Raw genomic sequence first — 21066 nt, 5'->3', positions numbered from 1 at the left:
CATAAATATATTCATTCCACACCTTAATTTAATTTTACTTATCAATGTTATAATAGTCTTGATGTACTTCATAAACGTTGAAGTTTATATAAGGAACACCTGCATGTTTCTTTATATAACATAAATATATTCATCCCACACCTTAATTTAATTTTACTTATCAATGTTATAATAGTCTTGATGTACTTCATAAACGTTGAAGTTTATATAAGGAACACCTGCATGTTTCTTTCTATAACATAAATATATTCATCCCACACCTTAATTTAATTTTACTTATCAATGTTATAATAGTCTTGAAGTACTTCATAAACGTTGAAGTTTATATAAGGAACACCTGCATGTTTCTTTCTATAACATAAATATATTCATCCCACACCTTAATTTAATTTTACTTATCAATGTTATAATAGTCTTGATGTACTTCATAAACGTTGAAGTTTATATAAGGAACACCTGCATGTTTCTTTCTATAACATAAATATATTCATTCCACACCTTAATTTAATTTTTCTTATCAATGTTATAATAGTCTTGATGTACTTCATAAACGTTGAAGTTTATATAAGGAACACCTGCATGTTTCTTTCTATAACATAAATATATTCATTCCACACCTTAATTTAATTTTACTTATCAATGTTATAATAGTCTTGATGTACTTCATAAACGTTGAAGTTTATATAAGGAACACCTGCATGTTTCTTTCTATAACATAAATATATTCATCCCACACCTTAATTTAATTTTACTTATCAATGTTATAATAGTCTTGATGTACTTCATAAACGTTGAAGTTTATATAAGGAACACCTGCATGTTTCTTTCTATAACATAAATATATTCATTCCACACCTTAATTTAATTTTTCTTATCAATGTTATAATAGTCTTGATGTACTTCATAAACGTTGAAGTTTATATAAGGAACACCTGCATGTTTCTTTCTATAACATAAATATATTCATTCCACACCTTAATTTAATTTTACTTATCAATGTTATAATAGTCTTGATGTACTTCATAAACGTTGAAGTTTATATAAGGAACACCTGCATGTTTCTTTCTATAACATAAATATATTCATCCCACACCTTAATTTAATTTTACTTATCAATGTTATAATAGTCTTGATGTACTTCATAAACGTTGAAGTTTATATAAGGAACACCTGCATGTTTCTTTCTATAACATAAATATATTCATTCCACACCTTAATTTAATTTTTCTTATCAATGTTACCGTTAAAGCTCGAAAGTCGTTTATGTGCAGATTACCTGTTTCACCTCGTTAAAGAGCGGAAGCAAGAATTTTCCACATTTTAACTAGTGGTGCATATTAGCGGCGTCCGTAATATGCACCACTAGCCAACGTTAAAGTCCAAAAGTTTGTTTCTCTCGTTTCCTTTCCCTACTCCTTCCCCCTCTACCTCCATTTTTAGTTTCCAAAGAAAATATTAGCACTTTCTAATGTAAAGCATCCAAATACTGATATAAGTGTCACTGTGAAAATTAAAATACCCGAAATAGGCAGAGCAAAAACTAATGCCCGCTCGATTTTTGTTGTGGTTCTTAGTAAGACAGAGGAATGGTTTCATAAACTTGGTACTAAAATGGGTATTTTAAAATAATTGCATGTGAAATATGAATTCAGTGATCAAAGATATTTTGAATGAAAGAAGATGTCCTTGTTATAGAAATATCCTTATATCAAGTAACAATAAAGCAATTTCTTGATACCGGCAGGGTTTCACAAATGTGACAGCCAATCTAAATGTACCACAAATAGGTGTGCGTGCCCCAAAAACCATCTGCTTTACACGACTCAAAGTCTCGCCATTCTTTAGATTGAACTAATACGTAACAATAATTTTACCATATGATTCGCAAATTTATTTCCTTAATTATAATAATATGTTAAACCGTTTGATTCTTAGTATTGAAGTTTTTCCAATTGATTGATAATTCTATCAATTAATGGGTAGATTGTCCGATTATATTGATTCTTTAGATATCGAAAAATAAATAAAGCACATTTAATTTAAGTGTACAGAAACGTTGCTGTTGTTTTATAAAAGATCTTGTTTTCAATTTAACGAGTGTATGGTAGGTAAAGTGCAGATTATCTAGGTAATTCGCAGATTACCCGGGTAGTTTGAGAAATGAAATAATTTTCCGCATTTTAACGGATTATCCTATTTAATGTACATATTAGCTAGCTAATTTGCAGATTAATTGATTTCTGCACTTTAATGGTAACCTCTATACTAATAAGAAAGATATGTACTCATGCGTGCATGTGTGGCGTGCGTGTTACCGTTCTACAAGCAGATCGTTTGGCCTTCAGTTACTAAATTTGATATGTATACGCGTTTGCGGGTGGGAATCCACACCATGAAGCGAAATAATATATATTTAAATTAGAGAAAAATTACAGAAATACCAAATAAGAACGAGTTATTTTTCAGAATTTTGAAGTAATGTAAATATTGAAATGATAATATTTGTTTAAGAAAAATATTAGCATTTTGATTCATTTTTAGTTAAAAACAAAGTAACAAGTAAAAAAACACTTTTTTGAATGAAAATTTTAAAAAAGAAACCAAATATCCTAAATAATAAAACCAAAATTCAAGTTGCTATGGAAGAAATAACTACGTGCTAAGTTTTCTAGTTCCAGGATCAATGACTTGCCCTAAAGATGTTTTGACAATTTTTTCCATCCTGTATATCTCATGATACAATGTTCAGATACTATACAATCAGCATATAAATGTTATCACGTTAAAAACTAACAATATAGAATGAAAAGAAAAAAAAATCATTTATTTGTTTTATATAAGATATTTTGCAATGGATATATAGGAATACAACTAGCTCTGAAATGATGAAATAAACAACACAGATCCGTACAATTTTAGTAATTTTCTTTTTATATCTCGAAACTTGACTTTAGTTGTCAGATACTCAATTTCTTCGAAACTTCAATAGACGACTAAAAGAACGAAACTGTATCTTTTTGCTTCTAATTCATGAATATAAAGACAAACTTTTGGAAACAGACAAATAAATTGCTCAAATCTGGCAAAAAACCAAGTTATAACCTCCACTATAACTTTCAAACTCATTTATCAACTAAATAATTCACTTCTATCAGATAAATCTTATGAAAAGAGAAGAATTGTTATATATCACACAAGAAATAAATCCTGTAAAAAATTGTGTTTGGATACAAGTTTTTTTGTATCTTAGTAAACCATCACATTTACTTCCTATCAAATAAGCGAAATAGTTTATACATCTTTTACGCATCTTGTTCATTTTAAACAATTTTGCGTACTTTTTACATAATAAAATGAATGTGTTGGTTTATCGAAGAATGCAAAGATCTTCTACGAAATATTCCAAATAAGAATTAATGTCTGTAAATTCGAACAATATTTTATATATGGGATTTTCAGAACTTGGATTTACGTTTTGAAAGAGAAAAAAAAATTCCTTCTTATTTGAAAGCCAGCACTTGAATAAATTGAAAGCAAAAGAAAAAAAAACAAAAAAAAAAATGGAAAGAAAAATGAGAAAAACATGAAATTGATAACTCAGATGGCGGTTTGACATAGATATATACATTTTAGATTCGAAAGCCCTTGAACCATACAGGAACCAGCCAGAATCGTACATTTATTTTCGCATGGGTTGGGAAAAAAATGGAAAAAGTTTTTCGCGCCTTGCATTTTTTTTTCTTTCTTTTTTCCTTCCTGAGTGCTAAGTTTACCTCGATACTTCAGAAAATAATGTTTTCGCCTTCAAATTCTGAACAATAATAAACATTTTCTTTAGAAAAATGTATCAGAAAATCGAACATCGGAACAAAATTCTATTCCATGTTCTCGAACAGAAGATACATGGGAGAGTTTTTCGAAAGTTTACGTTAGGGTTAACAATTTAAAGTGAATTTTATCTAAAAATCGAAAGCTGTATTGAACGGTGGCTTGAAAACATACTTCGAGAGTGGCTTTGTTGTTGTTCTATAAAGAAAACTGTAATCGTATAGAATATTAGAACACAATAAAACGTATAATTACTTGAAATCGATATATTATGCCGATGAAAGATAATCATGTAAAATGGAAAATAACTATGTGGTTTAGTAAAAATTCAGATAATGTTTCATAACTTTATAAAGGATTTATTTAGAGTCGTGTTATTTCTTTTTTTTTATTCTTTGATTAAATTTATATATCTGTTGTTTTTTTAAATGAGGCATACAAAAAAATTCGGACTCGATTTTTTGATGAATCTGTACGATTCAAAACAACCTTAGTCCGAAGAACACATTTTGATAGTCAGGTATGTTTGTCAATGATCAAGATAACTGGAAAACACTTGAGTTAGAAAAATGATATTTAGTGCATGGGTCTTTACTTCAAATTTGTAGATTTCTATCAAATTTTGAACGAAATTATTTTGGAGGAAGTTCGTCTCTCCGTTTGTATTAGTAATTGCACGACTACACTACAAATTATAAAGAATTGTAAGAGAGAAATATAAATTATAAAGAAATAGATAAAATTTAGTATACAAAATGTCTATATGTATCAAGTTTAGTTTAGTTATATTAACATCCCGCTTTAAAGCAACTCTAGGGCTATTTTGGGACGAATCTCGTAATTGTGAACCGCGGTCAGATGACGAGGACGACACCTGAGCTGGCACCCCCTCTCCACACGGCGCCACATCAACGGGAGGGCGTTTGGCCAGGACATTTAACGTGCAGTAGACCCGCTTACACGACGGTTCTTCGGTGGAATCGGGACTCGAACCTGAAACCCTCCGGTTCCGATGCTGAGACCTTACCACCAGGCTACCACGGCCCGTGTATATGCATCTATCTTGCAACTGAATTCGTCAAGGATTAGACTGTCTGTCTGGCAATACTTTTGAATGCATGTAAACTCTGTAGTTCAGAAACAAAATACCTGATATAAATAAAATGTGTATATAATCTTCTGACCATAATTACAATACTGTGTCAAATTTTGGTTTCAACCAAGCTAAGAAATAGTGACCAAATACATGTATGGTTTGCCGACATTTAAGTATTAACAATATAACAGCGATTAGTCGTTGATAATGAAATAAAACTGACAGGATCGATCGACAATATTTTCTTTCTTGATTATCATTCACTAATAAATGCGAGTAATACACAAGTGCCAGTTTTTTTTTTCTTTTTACTATTCTACAAATTATATATATATATATATATATATATATATATATATATATATATATATATATATATATATATATATATATATATATATATATATATATATATATATATATAATGTATCAAACAAAGAACTCCGAAATAAAACGTGTTCACGGCCTCGCTCAAGGTCAGTAATATTATACGAGGAGGGAAATAACGTCTTCATTAGAGAGCACGTGAAATTTTCACATAAACCGCTCCCGCTAGTTTATTACTTAAATCCTTTTTATATTTAATTTATTTTTCATTATGGATAACATTACAATGCTCGTATAAAGGTAAAATAAAAAGGTATTATTAGTCTTATGTTTTGCACGTAACACTACATCTTGTAACGCCATGCATGAAGTTAGAAAATCCCATATATGCAGTTATTTGTTATAGTTATGAAATTTCTTTATTTTTCGTGGAAAGCTGACCCAAAACAAGAAATAAATTTGCAGGCAAAGAATAATACGAATATACATATTCCCAAATATAGATATATGAAATGATACATAGTAACATAATACATATTAGTTAAACAATTTCTACTTAGAACAAAGTAGCTGCATATTAGCGGTATAAAGAGCAGAAATTGGACCTAGAATTATCGAATTTGAGCATATATTATTTTGTGTAGAAATGGAACTGTGGGAGGAATTTTTAAAAAACCCAAGTTAGAATTTTAATTAATTAAAATATTTCATTCTAAAAGTTAAATTAACTGAATTTAAATTTAAATCTTTTTGATTCTCTTCGGCTATTACTTGCAGAAATATTATTATGCAAAAATGATATTTACTGCCATAAAAAAAATTCAATAAAATGATCTTTTAACTGAAAATATTTTAATACTTCCTGAATTTCTAGAGTTTAAATTCATTGTCTCATCAATGGAATTCATTTTCTTATTGATCAGATGTCCCTCTCTCCGGGGAATCATGTGAAATGGAAATGAATCTTATGTTAAAACTTTCCCTGCTTCGTTTCTTTCTTTATTGATAAAAAAGTTATTTATTCATACGTTATTCATCAAGGATTAAAAGACTATTCTGCTTCATAATAAAAATTATTACAAATGTCAAAAAGAAATATTAGTCAAGAGAGCTAGTGTTTGGTGAGATCAGACTCTTCCAATTAACCAGGATAATTTGCAATATTCGAATCTTTGTTATAGTTTTTAAAAAAATTCAAAAATTTTAATGATTTTATTTTGTACTAAGCAATAAAATTACAAATGTTAATAGATTATCAAAAATATAAACTTTTTTACATCCAAAAAAAAAAAAAAAATTCCTTCTTGAAGGAATTTTCTTCCAATTTGTGTAACGAATATAGTTGATATGAATGTAAACAGCAGCATTATCATATAATGTTGATTTAAATATCATTAATTTTCATCATGCATAACTAATTCCATCATTATTGTAAATAGAATTTCTTTGTCCAAGAATTGAACAAGTGTTGCTGATTCGTGGTATATGAAGAAATTTATGAAGTATTGGATAATCTTAACTTTAAGAATCAAGTTGGGTAAAAGTTAAATGACTAGATGATCCAGACTGGCAGAAACATTTTTGATATTTTAGCATTTTATTTGACCTTTGGCGAAAAATTTCTCCTTCTCTCACCAGTCCAATCACAATTTGCTGGTAAACGTTAAAAAAAATCCTGGCTACACGAGTATTACGAAATTAGATGCTAATTTGGCTTAAATGGAGTAAATTGTGGTAATCCTATTTCTACTTATCCATACATAACTAGCCGAATTCAAACTTCGTGACAAAGTTTGAATTTGTCATCTACTGCTAGTCAAAACGATCAAGAGCATATATGTACAGTGGTTTATTTCCGTTTAGAGAAATTGGACATATATAGCTAAGACTGCTATATGGCAACCTAGGACATCTGGTCTAAGGGCAAGGACGCAGGTAAGTCGATTAAAGACAGCTATTACGCACCAAATTATCAAATATATACATATGTAAGAATTACAAATTATTGAAATAAAATACTGAGATCGCAATGTGTATTCATATTGAATTAGTAAACTTTTATTAAATAAATTTATTGAATTATTTATTTGTAATGATGTATCTACTATTCATTGAACTAATTATGCTCTTTTGATAGATAATGTGATATTTTTTAATATTTCATTTACCTGAGGTTTATTATTTGTTTATAATTCATCATATTAATCATATGCTTTAATTGAAAGCATATGATTAATTAATATTTACACTTGATACTTAGGAATTTTATTATTTTATTTGTTTTTTTCAGTTATATAGCATGCATAACAAAAAATAAGTAAATAAAAACATATATTTCAAGTAAGTTAAAATATATATTTTAAATAGTTACATACTAAGTTACTAAAATAAGAACTAAAATACATTATTAATATGTTTATTAAGTTGTAAATTCTTTAAAATATGAAACTGAATTGATCAATTATTAGAAGATGAGTTTTAAATGTTTATTGCCTGAGCGCAACAAATTTTATAATCTGTTTTCTCCACTATCTGAAAGTCAGTTGATTTTGTGGAGCATGTTCAGGAGAAAGTAGAACACATATGTGTATATCTGGAAGGAAATTTATGAGGTGTCCCAGAAGGTGTCCAAAATTATGAGGTGTCCCGACGACATCGATCATTTCATAGCCAAAGCACCAATAAGTATACTAAATTCCAAAGACCTTAAATTACGAACACAACTAAAGGAAAGAGCACATAATATCCTTTTTCTTGTTTATACTCCATACTCATGTAACCCACACGGCTTTGGTGAGCATTTCCAAAATAAGACAGTTGTAATAAAGAAAAAAAGTAACATTTTTTGCAAAAATAATTTAAACTATTATGAAAAAATATTGATCTGATTCAAAACATTTTAATAAAAGCGACTCCATGTATGTTGGAATAAATATAAAACGCAAGTCAGGAATTAAATCTTGTTAACAAAATGAATTTGTCTTGATTGTGTAATCCCTGACAGAATTCTTTAGCTCAGGCCATTTCCAAGGTCATTCAAAACTTCGCCGAAACAAAGCGAGTAAAAAGTAGAAATGGAGCCATAAGACTTGACCAATGCAGAATCGTTTCGCATTTTTGGTTTATTTTAGTGAGCGTTTTCGAAAATAAGACAGTTGTAATAAAGAAAGATTTAACTTTTTTTGTAAGAATAATATAAACTATAATGAAAAAAATACTGATCTGATTCAAGACATTTTAATAAAAGCGAGTCTATGTATGTTGGAATAAAAATAAGACGCAAGTCAGGAATGAAGACTTATTAACAAAATGAATTTGTCCTGATGGCGTAAATCCCTGACAGAATTCTTTAGTTTAGTGCCAAGGTCATTCTAAAACTTATCCAAACTTATCCAAAAAAAACTATTAAAAAGTAGAAACAGAGCAGCAAGATGTAGAATCCTTTCGCTTATTTGGTTTACTCATGCAACCCACTTGAATTTTCGAAAATATGACAGTCACAACAAAGAAAGAATTTAAGCTTTTTTCGAATAAATTACAATGACAAAAAATATTGATCTGATTCAAGACGTTTCAATAAAAGAGACTCCATGTATGTTGGAATAAATATAAAATTCAAGTCAGAAATGAAGACTTGTTAACAAAATGAATTTGTCCTGATGGCGTAAATCCCTGACAGAATTCTTTAGCTCAGTGCCAAGGTCATTTCAAAACTTCGCCGAAACAAAACTAGTAAAAAAGTAGAAATAAAACGACAAGACTCTACCAATGTAGAATCTTTTCGCTTATTGTCTTTTTTTTTAACATTTCGTTGTTTTTCTCAACAAAAGACGAAGTCCCAAGAGTTTTTCCGAATCTATCTTTTTGTATTTATTAAGCTAGAGGGTAAGAAGGTTGGTTCTAAGTTAGTTACTTTTTTTCGCTCGACGACGTTAGTTTATTTATTATTGAAAATGCAATCCTTTTTCGCTTCAGACGAAGGTGCTTACTGAAATGTTTTTCGTTTTTTTTTTTGCTTCACTTTTTTTTCGTTTCTGGCTTCCTAATTGAGTGCTAGAAGATTATTTGAAAAGATGTGGATAGACTTCACTGTGGTTCATTAAGAATTGAAAAGCAAATATTAGTGACTTTCTATCTGTATCACACTAGTTAAGAATCGATTCTAAGGAACAAAGTAACTAGGACGACCTTAAAGCTATTGAATAAATAAAAGCTACTGAGTCAAAGGAGAAACTTGTGATGTAACAGCATTGGTGGTTCTTTTTGCTTTTCAAGTTGATTTAATGAAAGATGGTTATTTGTTAGAGTTATCTAATATTTTCAGAAATAGTTAACAGCAGGAATATATATTTCTCTGATTTTAAATTGGCATTTTAGGAAATATATTACATGTATAGGCTTTTAAATTTTATGAATTTATAAAAGAGTTTTGATTCCTTGTATAGATTATTAGTTGGGATTTATTCATTTAATATTTACATGATAAATAAATCAATTTCATTCCATGTATTATATTTATGATGCAATATGTTTTTGTTTATCATGTTTCACTGTATTTAGTTAGGCTGTTCGTGATATGTATCTTTATAATGGTTTATATGTAATATCTATTTTCAAAAGAAAATGAAGAAAACTCAATTTAAAAAAGAAAATAAATCTTTTTTTGCAGAGAATAATTCTCGAAAAACACTAAAAAGTAATGAAGCAAACAGTAACAGTTATCGGAGAATGAATTCGGGATTAATAATTGAGACAAAAGGTTAATTACAAATTTAATTTTCATTATTCGTTTTTGTAAAATCGACCATTATGATATAATTTGATACCATACAGCAACATTTTCAGAATAGGAATTTTTTACAGTCTTAGAATTTTGACTGAAACGAAAGTAAATATAAGTATGTTTGATCACCTTTTTTCTTCGAATTTCTTTAAAAAATGATGCAAAAATTTATCTGAAATTTTCATCAATTACTTTCTTTCGCATAATATGTACTAAGGTGGAAATCCAAAAATTTCGATCAAATTTTAAAAAAAAGTAGAAAATGTTCAAATTAGAACTTTAAAAATTTACTACTGATTTAATTAAGCTATAATTGTCCTTTTATAGGTTTTTGTAATGTCTACAAATTTTTAATATACATTTTTTTCTTTTGAGTGTAATAATTTCTTATATAAACGCGAATGATTTTCGATGGATTTACAACCGAACCACACTGAATTCCAGATGTAATTCATATTTTCAACTTTCATCATAAACACTCTAAAGACATAATTATTAAATAGAGAAATTAAATGACATAAGCTTAAAACTTTTTCAGCAGGTATTTTTTTTACCTGTCAAAAAAAGTTCAAATCACAATTAGACTTATATTATCTTGAGATTACTCAATGCCACTTTCCAAATTCACATTTAAAACCTTTAAGCTGATCATAAATATTTCATTATGTAACCTCAATGCACACATCTTATGAGTTTCAATTTTATTTGAAGCCCGAGAGAATGTTACACTGAGCATGCAATGAATGCTTTGAATGAACAGAAAAAATTGATAGACATAAAAATAAAAAGCCTAAACTTTTTCCATTTAACGATGTTTTGGAGGAGATAATTGAACCTACTTTAATTTTTTTTCTTATTTTATACACTGATTCAGTCACTCTTTAAAAAAAAGTAAAAAAAAGAAATCTATATTTCACTGAACCGCAGATATTACGTCCTGAGGGCCAAATGTATTTAGCACATCGTTCAGTTTCTGCCGATAAGTGCTAAGATGGTCTGTCAAAGCCATCTTAATCAGCAAAGGAATTTACACCTCTAGTAAGTCTTTTAACAAGGATTGCCATATTGTATTTCTAAAACCACATTTTCATCGCATTTCACCACATTTTTTTAAAAGAGTTTGGATGAAAGAACTTCTATTAAGCCTTATTTTTAATTTTAGCTTTATTTGGTTCTTGTCGTGGCTGGTTCGTGAGTGCTTTGAATAAATAGGCAAATAGAAAACTTAACAACACATTTATTGCAGATTCGTTCGAGTTACTCTGCTCAGTAACTCCTTCTCCTCCAAAAGCAAACACTCGAATGACATCACTCTTTTTAATTACACTCGCGCTAATTGTCTAGCGCCATCTATGAACGTTTATTTCCTAACGCTTCAAAATCCAATCACTACAGTTCTGTTTTGACAATAATTTAAATATGTTATTTGAAATAAATTTTAGCGTTTCTTTTTATAATGAATTTTAATATTATGTAATTCAAATGTTCGAACTTGTCACCCCTGATTTCCAAAATATTTTCTAAGAAAGAATAGATTTCCGTTTTATCATTTGCTTATCTGGAATCTGGCCCAATTTACTTAAGAAAATTCGTGTTCATATCAGAATATGACATGTTAGTCACTTAGTGTTGTTAAGGATGAAGGAATTAAATTTTAACTGAGGATGATCAGTCGTGATCTCAGATGAAAGCCATTTGTGCCTTGGTGCTAATGATTAAAGTGTATTAATTATAAGAGGAACAGGCAGGGACCATTTGAATTCAAAATGTCTGTAAGGTAAATAACAGAAATTAGGGTTATGACAGCAATTCTTTATGAAAATAGGAGTTCCCTCTTAATTATCCCACACACCTTGACAGAAAATTGTTCTTCGGGTAGGTGATTGAAACAATACTACTGCCAATATTGATCTCTATTTCAGGAGGTGATTTCTTGTACTACTACTACCATCCAACATTTTCTTCAGAACACACACCTTGTTCTTCGGGTTGGTGATTGAAACAATACTACTGCCAATATTGATCTCTATTTCAGGAAGTGATTTCTTGTACTACTACTACCATCCAACATTTTCTTCAGAATGTCGATACGTGACTTTTATCTGATAGATCATCAGTTCTTTCTCCACTTGTGCCGTTATGAGATATTATTGAACAACAGAGTGGGATCTTTGCTAATTTTACTAACCAAGTGCAACAGGAATGGGATTCTATCTTGCAAAACGGAATACAGCACGTACGTATACAGGACGATGCAAAGAGTATCGACATTTTTTATTAACCTACTAGATCTCCAGATCTTTTTCCACTCGTGCATTTATGAAAACTTTATTGGATGACAAATTTAAAGTCATACACAATCAACAGGAGAGTCGCTGATTTCGCTAAGAACGAAAGAGTAGTGCAATATGAGTGGAACTCCATTTCTCAAAATGGCATGAGGCACTTATTCAATGTAAAGAGAAACCTTTTTTATGTTTGCAATCAAAATTGTGGGAACTGTAGTGGTTATTATTGAACAACCATTTCGAATGACTATTTTCTTGCCTACTTTAAACTATGACCTTGAATCATTAATGAAATAATTATATATCACTTAGAGAAATAATTTGTTCAAATGTCCCACCTCTAAAATAATATAAAGGGGCCGCGGTGGCCTGGTGGTAAGGTCTCGGCTCTTGATTCGTAGAGTTTCAGGTTCGAGACCCGATTCCACCGAAGAACCGTCGTGTAAGGGGGTCTTTTGCACTGTAAATCCGTCAAGGCCAAACGTCCTCCCGCTGGTGTGGCGTGGTGTGGAGAGGGGGGTGCCAGCTAGCCCCCCGAAATAGCCCTAGTGTTGCTTAAAACGGGATGTTAATATAACTAACTAACTAAAATAATATAACTTTGATAAATTTCGTTTTTTACTAGTGTAATGGAAACATAAAACGAAATCCATTATTTATTTCGTTTGAATAAATCAGTTACTTACTTTTGTTTGTTTTCTTGGCTAATTCTTATAGAAACAAATCTTTTTTTATAAATCCTTCTGTTCAAAATAAACTAAAAGTTATTTTACGATAACTAATTAGAATATCGCAATGCTAATGAGAAATAACATACTAATTATTTGTTTTCTGTAAATCTGGAGGGATTAATGCATTTTGTGTATAATTCTTTTTACCCTCATATTTGTTTAAAACAATCCCAATTTATTTTTGAAAAATCATGAAGCTAGAAATGTTTTAGAATTATAACAAGAAAATAAACGTTTCAAATCGGAATGAACTTCATTATAAAAAAGTGATAAAATTCATCTTTCAACAGATTATTTGTTCCACCAAATTCCTCAATAAAGCAAAGTTGTATTCTCTTGGGTACTTCCTATTTAAAAATGAACAGAAATTCATTCCATACTTCACAATAATAAAATCATAGCGTTATTTTTTTTTTAATTCCTCTGAGATGCATCAACAAAGATATATAAATAAATCTTCCTATACATATAATTATTTACCCCTTTTCAAGTAAAAAATTCAGCCTTTCCTTTAATTGCGGTGTGTTTGTCTTTAGATTAAAATAACATCATTATCGCAAGTTTACTTAAGATATACTTTAAATTTTAAACATTTTTATTCAATAATGATGTTATATTCAAAAAAAAATTTAAAATTTGCTTTAGTATGAGGATTTATTATTCGCTGATTCTCATGAGGGAGTTTTACCTATGGCCAAACGCAGATAAATTTATTTGAATTTATTTCAATAAATACAATTCGGAGAATAAACAGTGTAAGAATAACAGAGTTGTAAGAAATACGTGTTATAACTTTGTTTTAATTTCTGCTTATTCGTCGAAAAAAATCATTTGGCATCCCATGATGCTTAGTTCTTAGTTGCCTTCTCAGGAGTCGAATACGAGATTTAGAGCTAAATACACTATGAAATTATTTTTAAATGATGAAAAAATATGTTTTCAATTTAAATGAAAATTGATGAGATATTTAATTGAAAGAAAACTGGATCTGTTTACATATTCTTAAATGTAGGCAAAGTATATTTTTAGTGAGATTGTAAACAACTGCAAATCTAAGCATATTTGGTTTCAAAGCAATTAAATGGGGAATGTTTTGCAACAGACATTTTTACCGCATGGGAGATATATGTTTTTCTAAAATAATTTTGTTGAAGAGTTTAAAATTCATTGACATTTAAAAAAACTTCATGTTATAAACCAAGTAATTAATTTTCATTCGACATTTTAATTCTTTCAGTAATTATCGTTCTTCCTTTTAATGCTTTATTTATTAAAAACAAAGAATTATGAAATTCATAAAAAATAAAAATGCAATTTTATTATCGTTCTTCCTTTTAATGCTTTATTTATTAAAAACAAAGAATTATGAAATTCATAAAAAATAAAAATGCAATTTTATTAATATATTTTGCGCAATAAATTTCTCTATTTTGAATATTAGATTTCATATTAAATTTAAATTAGGAAAATTTTTAATTCAAATTTTTAAAAAATTATATCAAGCTGTATTATGTCTGCGATAGTTTTTATTAATTAAGAAAGCATCCAAGAATAAGAAATGTTATTTAATTTTTTTAATAGAACTATAATAAATCTTGTGAATATTTGATTGTAGATAGACAAAAATTTGAAAGATACTCGGAACTTCCGATTATAATTTAATTATCTCATAAAACAAATTATACACCTAATTTCAGATTCAGACTACTGTAAATTCTTAATTTGACTATCGAAAATAAAATTCCCGCTTAAATTTTTAACTCTAATCTATACTTATAATAAAGCTCAATGTGTGTGTGTGTGTGTGTGTGTGTGTGTGTTGGCGCTCTACAGGCCAGGTCATTTGACATACAGCTATCAAATTTGGTACATGTATACCTTAGAGGTCGGGAATGTGCACCTGGGGTCCCTTTTTTTGAAATTTTAATTAGAATTTTAATTATTAATTAAAAACTAACTTTCCCGCCAAAAAAATCTTTCATTTTCCCCACCGCCAACTTTTTCGCCAAAAAAATCTTCCATTTTCGCCACCGCCAAATGAGTAAGGCTTCCGGGGTTTTTTTCTCCCAACAGTAATGAGGCTAGGGTTAGTATTTTTCGGCGGATTATTTCAAACGATTCTGTTTATTTTCTTAATGTTTGATGCATTTAAAATTAAACATTGTTAATTAATCGATCCTTCAGATTCATTCTGAAGAACTTTTGAATAAAAATAAAACAGAATAAAGGAAATTAAAAATTTCTAATCCGCATAGCGTTACCCCAACTGGCGTAGAAAAAAAATCACGTATTTGCGTTACGTAACTGGCGTTGAAAATTCACGCATGCGCTTTGTGTTCTGAATTTCGCATTGTGTTGACGAATTATTATCAACCGATGCGGACTGGATTTAAATTTTTTTTAGGTTCGTTGCATGTTTTTGTAATTAAAATGTATTTATGTTAGTTATATATTTTTTGTATATGCTTATAGTTTTAAGTGCATCGTTTTTTAAGTAGTTTTTTTAAAACCTGTTTTAAACCGTCTATTTTAAACGATTCGTTTCATTTTCTTAGTGTTTGATGCATTTAAAAGTAAACATTGTTAATGAATCGATCTGCTCATGATGAATCTAAGAAAATTTTGTTGACAAATTCTTGAGATAATACGTAAATTGAAAAGGATATTCTTTAGTGCCCATAAAGTTTAAACGCTGAGTGACTCTATTTTCATTAATCAGATTATAAAAAAATTCTTTGTTTCAGTAAAAAATATTATTATATTAATTGCAGATTAATTCTTTCCACTTTAATTTAAAACATAAATTCTACGGGTGTTAACAGAAAATTAGATAGATACATATTACGTTATGACTGAAGGCCTTTATAATATTATGAGTGAATTATATGACTATCAAAATTTGAAGTTTTAAAATATTTTGATGAAGAAGCTATTAAAGTAGGAATTGCATAAAATATTTAAATATAAAAATTTTAACGAGCATTAAGATTGGCGAACCGGTTGGTCGACAAATTCTTGAGATATTACATAAATTAAGAAAGATATTTTTTTGTTCCCATAAGGTTTAAATGCTCAGTGACTCTGTTTTCGTTAATCATGTTATTAAAAAAATTAACATTTATTGATGAACACGAACACACTGATATTCACCGTTACTCTGATTAGATATTATAAAATCTGAATAGATAAACATAAACGTGTAAACAGCTGTGCGCCGGTTTCTATGGCAACACAGCTGGAAAGGGAAAAGAAGTTTCCGAAGAAAATTCACGCATGCGCATTGTTCTGATTGTTGTCATGACAACCACTTTCAACAGACGATTTAAATTATTTTTAAGTGAGTTACATGCTTTTGTAAGTAAATTGTATTTATGTTAGTTATATATTTTTTGTATATGCTTATAGTTTTAAGTACATCGTTTTTAAGTAGTTTTTTTTAAACCTGTTTTCAATGATTTAAATTATTTTTAGGTTAGTTGCATGCTTTTGTAATTAAATTGTATTTATGTTAGTTATATATTTTTTGTATATGCTTATAGTTTTAATTACATAGTTTTTTAAGTAGTTTTTTTAAACCTGTTTTAGACCGATTATTTTAAACGATTCATTTTATTTTCTTAGTGTTTGATGCATTTAAAAGTAAACATTGTTCATTAATCGATCTGTTCATGATGAATCTGCGAAAATTTTGTTGACAAATTCTTGAGATATTACATAAATTAAGAAAGATATTCTTTAGTGCCCATAAAGTTTAAACGCTCAGTGACTCTATTATCAGTAATCATATTATTAAAAAAAAATGCTTTGTTTCAGTAAAAAATATTATTATATTAATTGCAGATGAATCATTTACACTTTAATTTAAAGCATAAATTCTACGAGGGGTAACAGAAAATTAGAGAGATACATATCACGTTATGACTGAAGGCCTTTATAATATTATGAGTGAATTATATGACTATCAAAATTTGAAGTTTTAAAATATTTTGCTGAAGAATCTATTAAAGTTGGAATTGCATAAAATATTTAATTATTAAAATTTTAACGAACATTAAGATTGGCGAACCGGCTGGTCGCCAAAGGCGGCTAGTTTAATATAAAGTTTATAGCCACATTCAGACGAAAATCCACAGCTAGTGATAATTTATGGAAATACTAAGAATTAAAAATAAAAGAAACTAAAATATTTTTCATATTATATATCAAAGTTTCTTTCTGAAATAATTTAGATTTAATTTAATATCACAGGTATCACATAAAATAAAGAAACAGAAAGTATATTAAATTTAATAAAAATAGAATGATATGAGAAGTATTTATCTTTTCAAGTGCAGAGGTCAACCTCAGTTAGGAGAAATATAGAGTGCGTCATAAACCCATGCAAAATTCAGAAATTCGTACAAAAAGAAGTAATACTTGGTAAAAATTTTGACTTGTGAAATCAAAAGAAAATTATAAAGGTTTTTTTTCATGTATTAAAAATTATTCTAAATGTAATTGAAAGGACTCACTCACATGTAATGCTGAGATATTTTCTGCGAATCATTACATATAATGAAAAAAATCTCAATACTATGGCCCTGTGCACCTATATTAAATTAAAAAATGTTCACCATACAAGATTCCAATACAAGATAAAACCCAAGTGAAGGGAGTTTCTACTCTGTTTAGATTGTACTATGTCGTCAAGAATGTCACCGATGGTCTGTTAAATGACATCTTTCAGTTCCACCAAAGTGGCTGGAATGTCTTGGTACACAAGATACTTGAAATATTCCGACGATACTTAAAGTGTCTGAACTTCAAAGTCTGTCTATAGCGAGAACCACATAAAACAATTCACTCGATTTTCAGTGAAAATGTCCTAAAGGAGCTTCTTCGAATGCAATTTTGGAGTGTAACATTATCCTGTAGTAAAAGGGGAAACAACACATGTCTTTTCTGGAATGCTGGTAGAATGTGGTCACTCCAAAATTAAACATATCGTTTTGTACTGAATGTACAGGTTTTCCAACCTAATACTGGACATCTCTTTAAAAAAAAAAACAGACTCACTCTGAACGGAATTTGATCAAAATTTGATAGAAACCTACAAATGTAGTATAAAGACCCTATGCCAAATTTCATCTGTAACTCTAAGCATTTTTGAGTTATCTTTGTCACAGATAGACTGATGGACATTTTCCAAAAATGTTTTAACTGAAGGAAGTCTAAAACGTGAAGTTTCGTTAAATCTCGAATTCGAATTATCTGGCGATTACGATGTTTTCCCTATACTAAGTATGCGAAAAAGTAAAAATCCTTCAATTTTTTTCATTTAACAGTTTACACAATTAAAAAATTGTCTTTTTGGATTCAAGGAAGTCTTAATAATAAAGATTTATTCAGAATCTCCAGGTGGAACTTTTTAATGATTGTAATATTTACTTTTTTTTAGAATTCTTATTTGAAAATACAAAAAAAAAATTATCTGATAGTTTTTAATTCAGTGCTGCTTTAGATAAATAAAAATGTTTCAATTATTTTATCGTTATATGTTTCTGCCATTCTAGAAAAGGAAAGCAGTAATTTAAAAAAGAAAGAAAATTAAACCTGAAATTCTCTAAAAAAATTAATTACTTTATGCACGACGATAATATTTAAGGTTTTGCGAAAATATAAAATATTTTGTGAGAATAATTTTGTTCGTACATTTTAATTTTTTCGGCATTATATATTTGCTTTGCTTATTTTTTTTTAAATACACATTTTGCTATCATGTTTGGCAATACAATTTGAAATATCGTTTGCCGTCGACGAAAATATTGTCTGCTGCAAAATATTTGCGATGGGTCATTTAATCGTTATTTCCAAGCTTTAAATAATCATTTAAATGTAGTAAACAATTTTTCTTTCTGTAAAATGTCACTTATTCATACTGAGTTACCAGAAGTGAAAGATAGCTATGTGTGTATTTCAAATCCTGCTTTCTGGTATTTCATTTCAGAATTAATTCAATTTGCTAATAGTTTTGATTAACATGTTTTGGTTAAATTAAATTCTACTAGTTAAGTTAAAAGCTGCTTAATTATATTTAATCTAAATAGTTTCTCTCCAAAGAGGTTTTAATTTGGTTTGATCAGTTTGTTTATGTAAGAGTTCTGTTCTAGAAGTGGAATAATTGCTTAATGGACAAATAGAATTTCAGTACCTTTGATTTTTCCATTAAATTTTAGGGCGGTTTTGTAAACATTTGTTTCCATTATTTATATTTTGCGTTTATACTGTACTATGTATGTATTAGATTTTTCTGAGGAGATTTTGTCAACATAACGGACATTATAATTTTTTATGGTTCAGATTTGTTTATTTTAGTATGTTTTTAAGTGTTTTTTCTTTGTATATTTATCTTGCTTTTTCTATTTCATTTCTTTCACAAGTATTATTAATTTTCTAATTTTTCAGTGTTCTAATTTTATTTCTTCTAGCAATGTTTTCTCTTTTCCCGCGCTTTTTGCATAAATTTTTATTCTTTTTCTTGATCATAAAATCATACAAACAAGAATATTTTGAAGCTGAGTTGAGTGTTGTTAATATAAAATTTAGTTATTTACGTATTAATTATTGCGTTATCATAAGGGTAAAGTATAAATATTAAAATTTGTTCTTATGAAAATTGAATGAAATTGAATTTTTATATAAAAACGGAAGAATATCAAATACATAAAACATTGTTTAGGAAAACATATGCCATCTAAATCAGTTCTGATTAAAATGGTATTTTACTCTGATTAAGTAGAATTCTGATTAATTTTCAAATTCCCATTTATACTTGATATTGATTCCGATGTATAGCCAATTGAATTCCTGAAATCTTCAGACATTGGATTACGTTTCAGGAATTCCAAAAGGCAATTAAACTAGTGCAGACATATAACCAGAATGAATTATGTTTGGAAATAAATGCTGTGCATTCTATCGGCTTGAAATATATATAGAGACCTTCAGTCTGAAGAACATCCTCTCCCATAAAAGATATCTTTTCCCTTTATTTAAATATCAAGAACATTATGGCTGATAAATTACACTCTATGTTATTGTTTGTAATAGTAACAGCAAAAGTAATTGATTGTAATAGTAACAGCAAAAGTAATTGATTGTAATAGTAATTCATTTAATTAAAATAAAATACATAAATAATTCATGAAATCTTACAAATTCGAGTGCATGAATTATAAGAAATAAATGGACTAGTCATTAATCATTTTCAATCACAAAGTTACCACATTACTTGAAATAACTGGCATGAAGAAAGAAAGATAAAATTAGTATAATTAAGTAATTTGATAAAAAGACAGAACGAGAAAATATATTTTATGTAACTATTAGAAAAAAAAGGACCTGATTAAGTGGCTTCTTGTAAACATGGGAGCAGGACTTTTATTTGGAGTAACTGGCACAAGAAAGAACATTGGATTTCAAGGACTAAGGGATTGGACTCCATTACTTATATTAAAAACACTGGATATTCTCTCTAGTACATTATATGATGATTGCTTTTATAATGTCGTTGCATTGTTATAGGAACTATTCAGTGAATTTCGAAACTCTTGGTAAAGAAAAACTGATCTTTATTCGACAAGAAAACAAGAAGCAGAGGACGTGCACAAAGAGCAGGACTTCATAAAAAGCACAATACAAGCAGACTGAAAATCGTCAATTTGGGAACTGCAATACTGATCAAAATACACAACTTGAGAACTCGCTCCGGAATTCACGCATCAAAGAAAGAATTGACTCTCAGGTTATTGCCTTGTCTTTTGAAGTTTCCGACAGAAATACTATAGAGGGCCCATCTAGAAGTTTCTTTGGTCTTAATTGAATTATATTAAAAATTCCTGCAATTTCCAGAACATTCAGTCTTTTCGTTGCAATCTCCTCATTCGTCACTTAATTGTCACCAAGTCTTTTGCAAGATTTTGAGACTTTGGCCTCTCATTCAATCAGCATCCAGTAAAAATATCTGTAAGCCTC

The sequence above is a fragment of the Argiope bruennichi genome, chromosome 1 (genome assembly GCF_947563725.1).
Source record: "Argiope bruennichi chromosome 1, qqArgBrue1.1, whole genome shotgun sequence".
Taxonomy (NCBI): domain Eukaryota; kingdom Metazoa; phylum Arthropoda; class Arachnida; order Araneae; family Araneidae; genus Argiope; species Argiope bruennichi.
The sequence above is the reverse complement of the archived record's forward strand: the minus strand, read 5'-3'. Positions refer to the sequence as shown.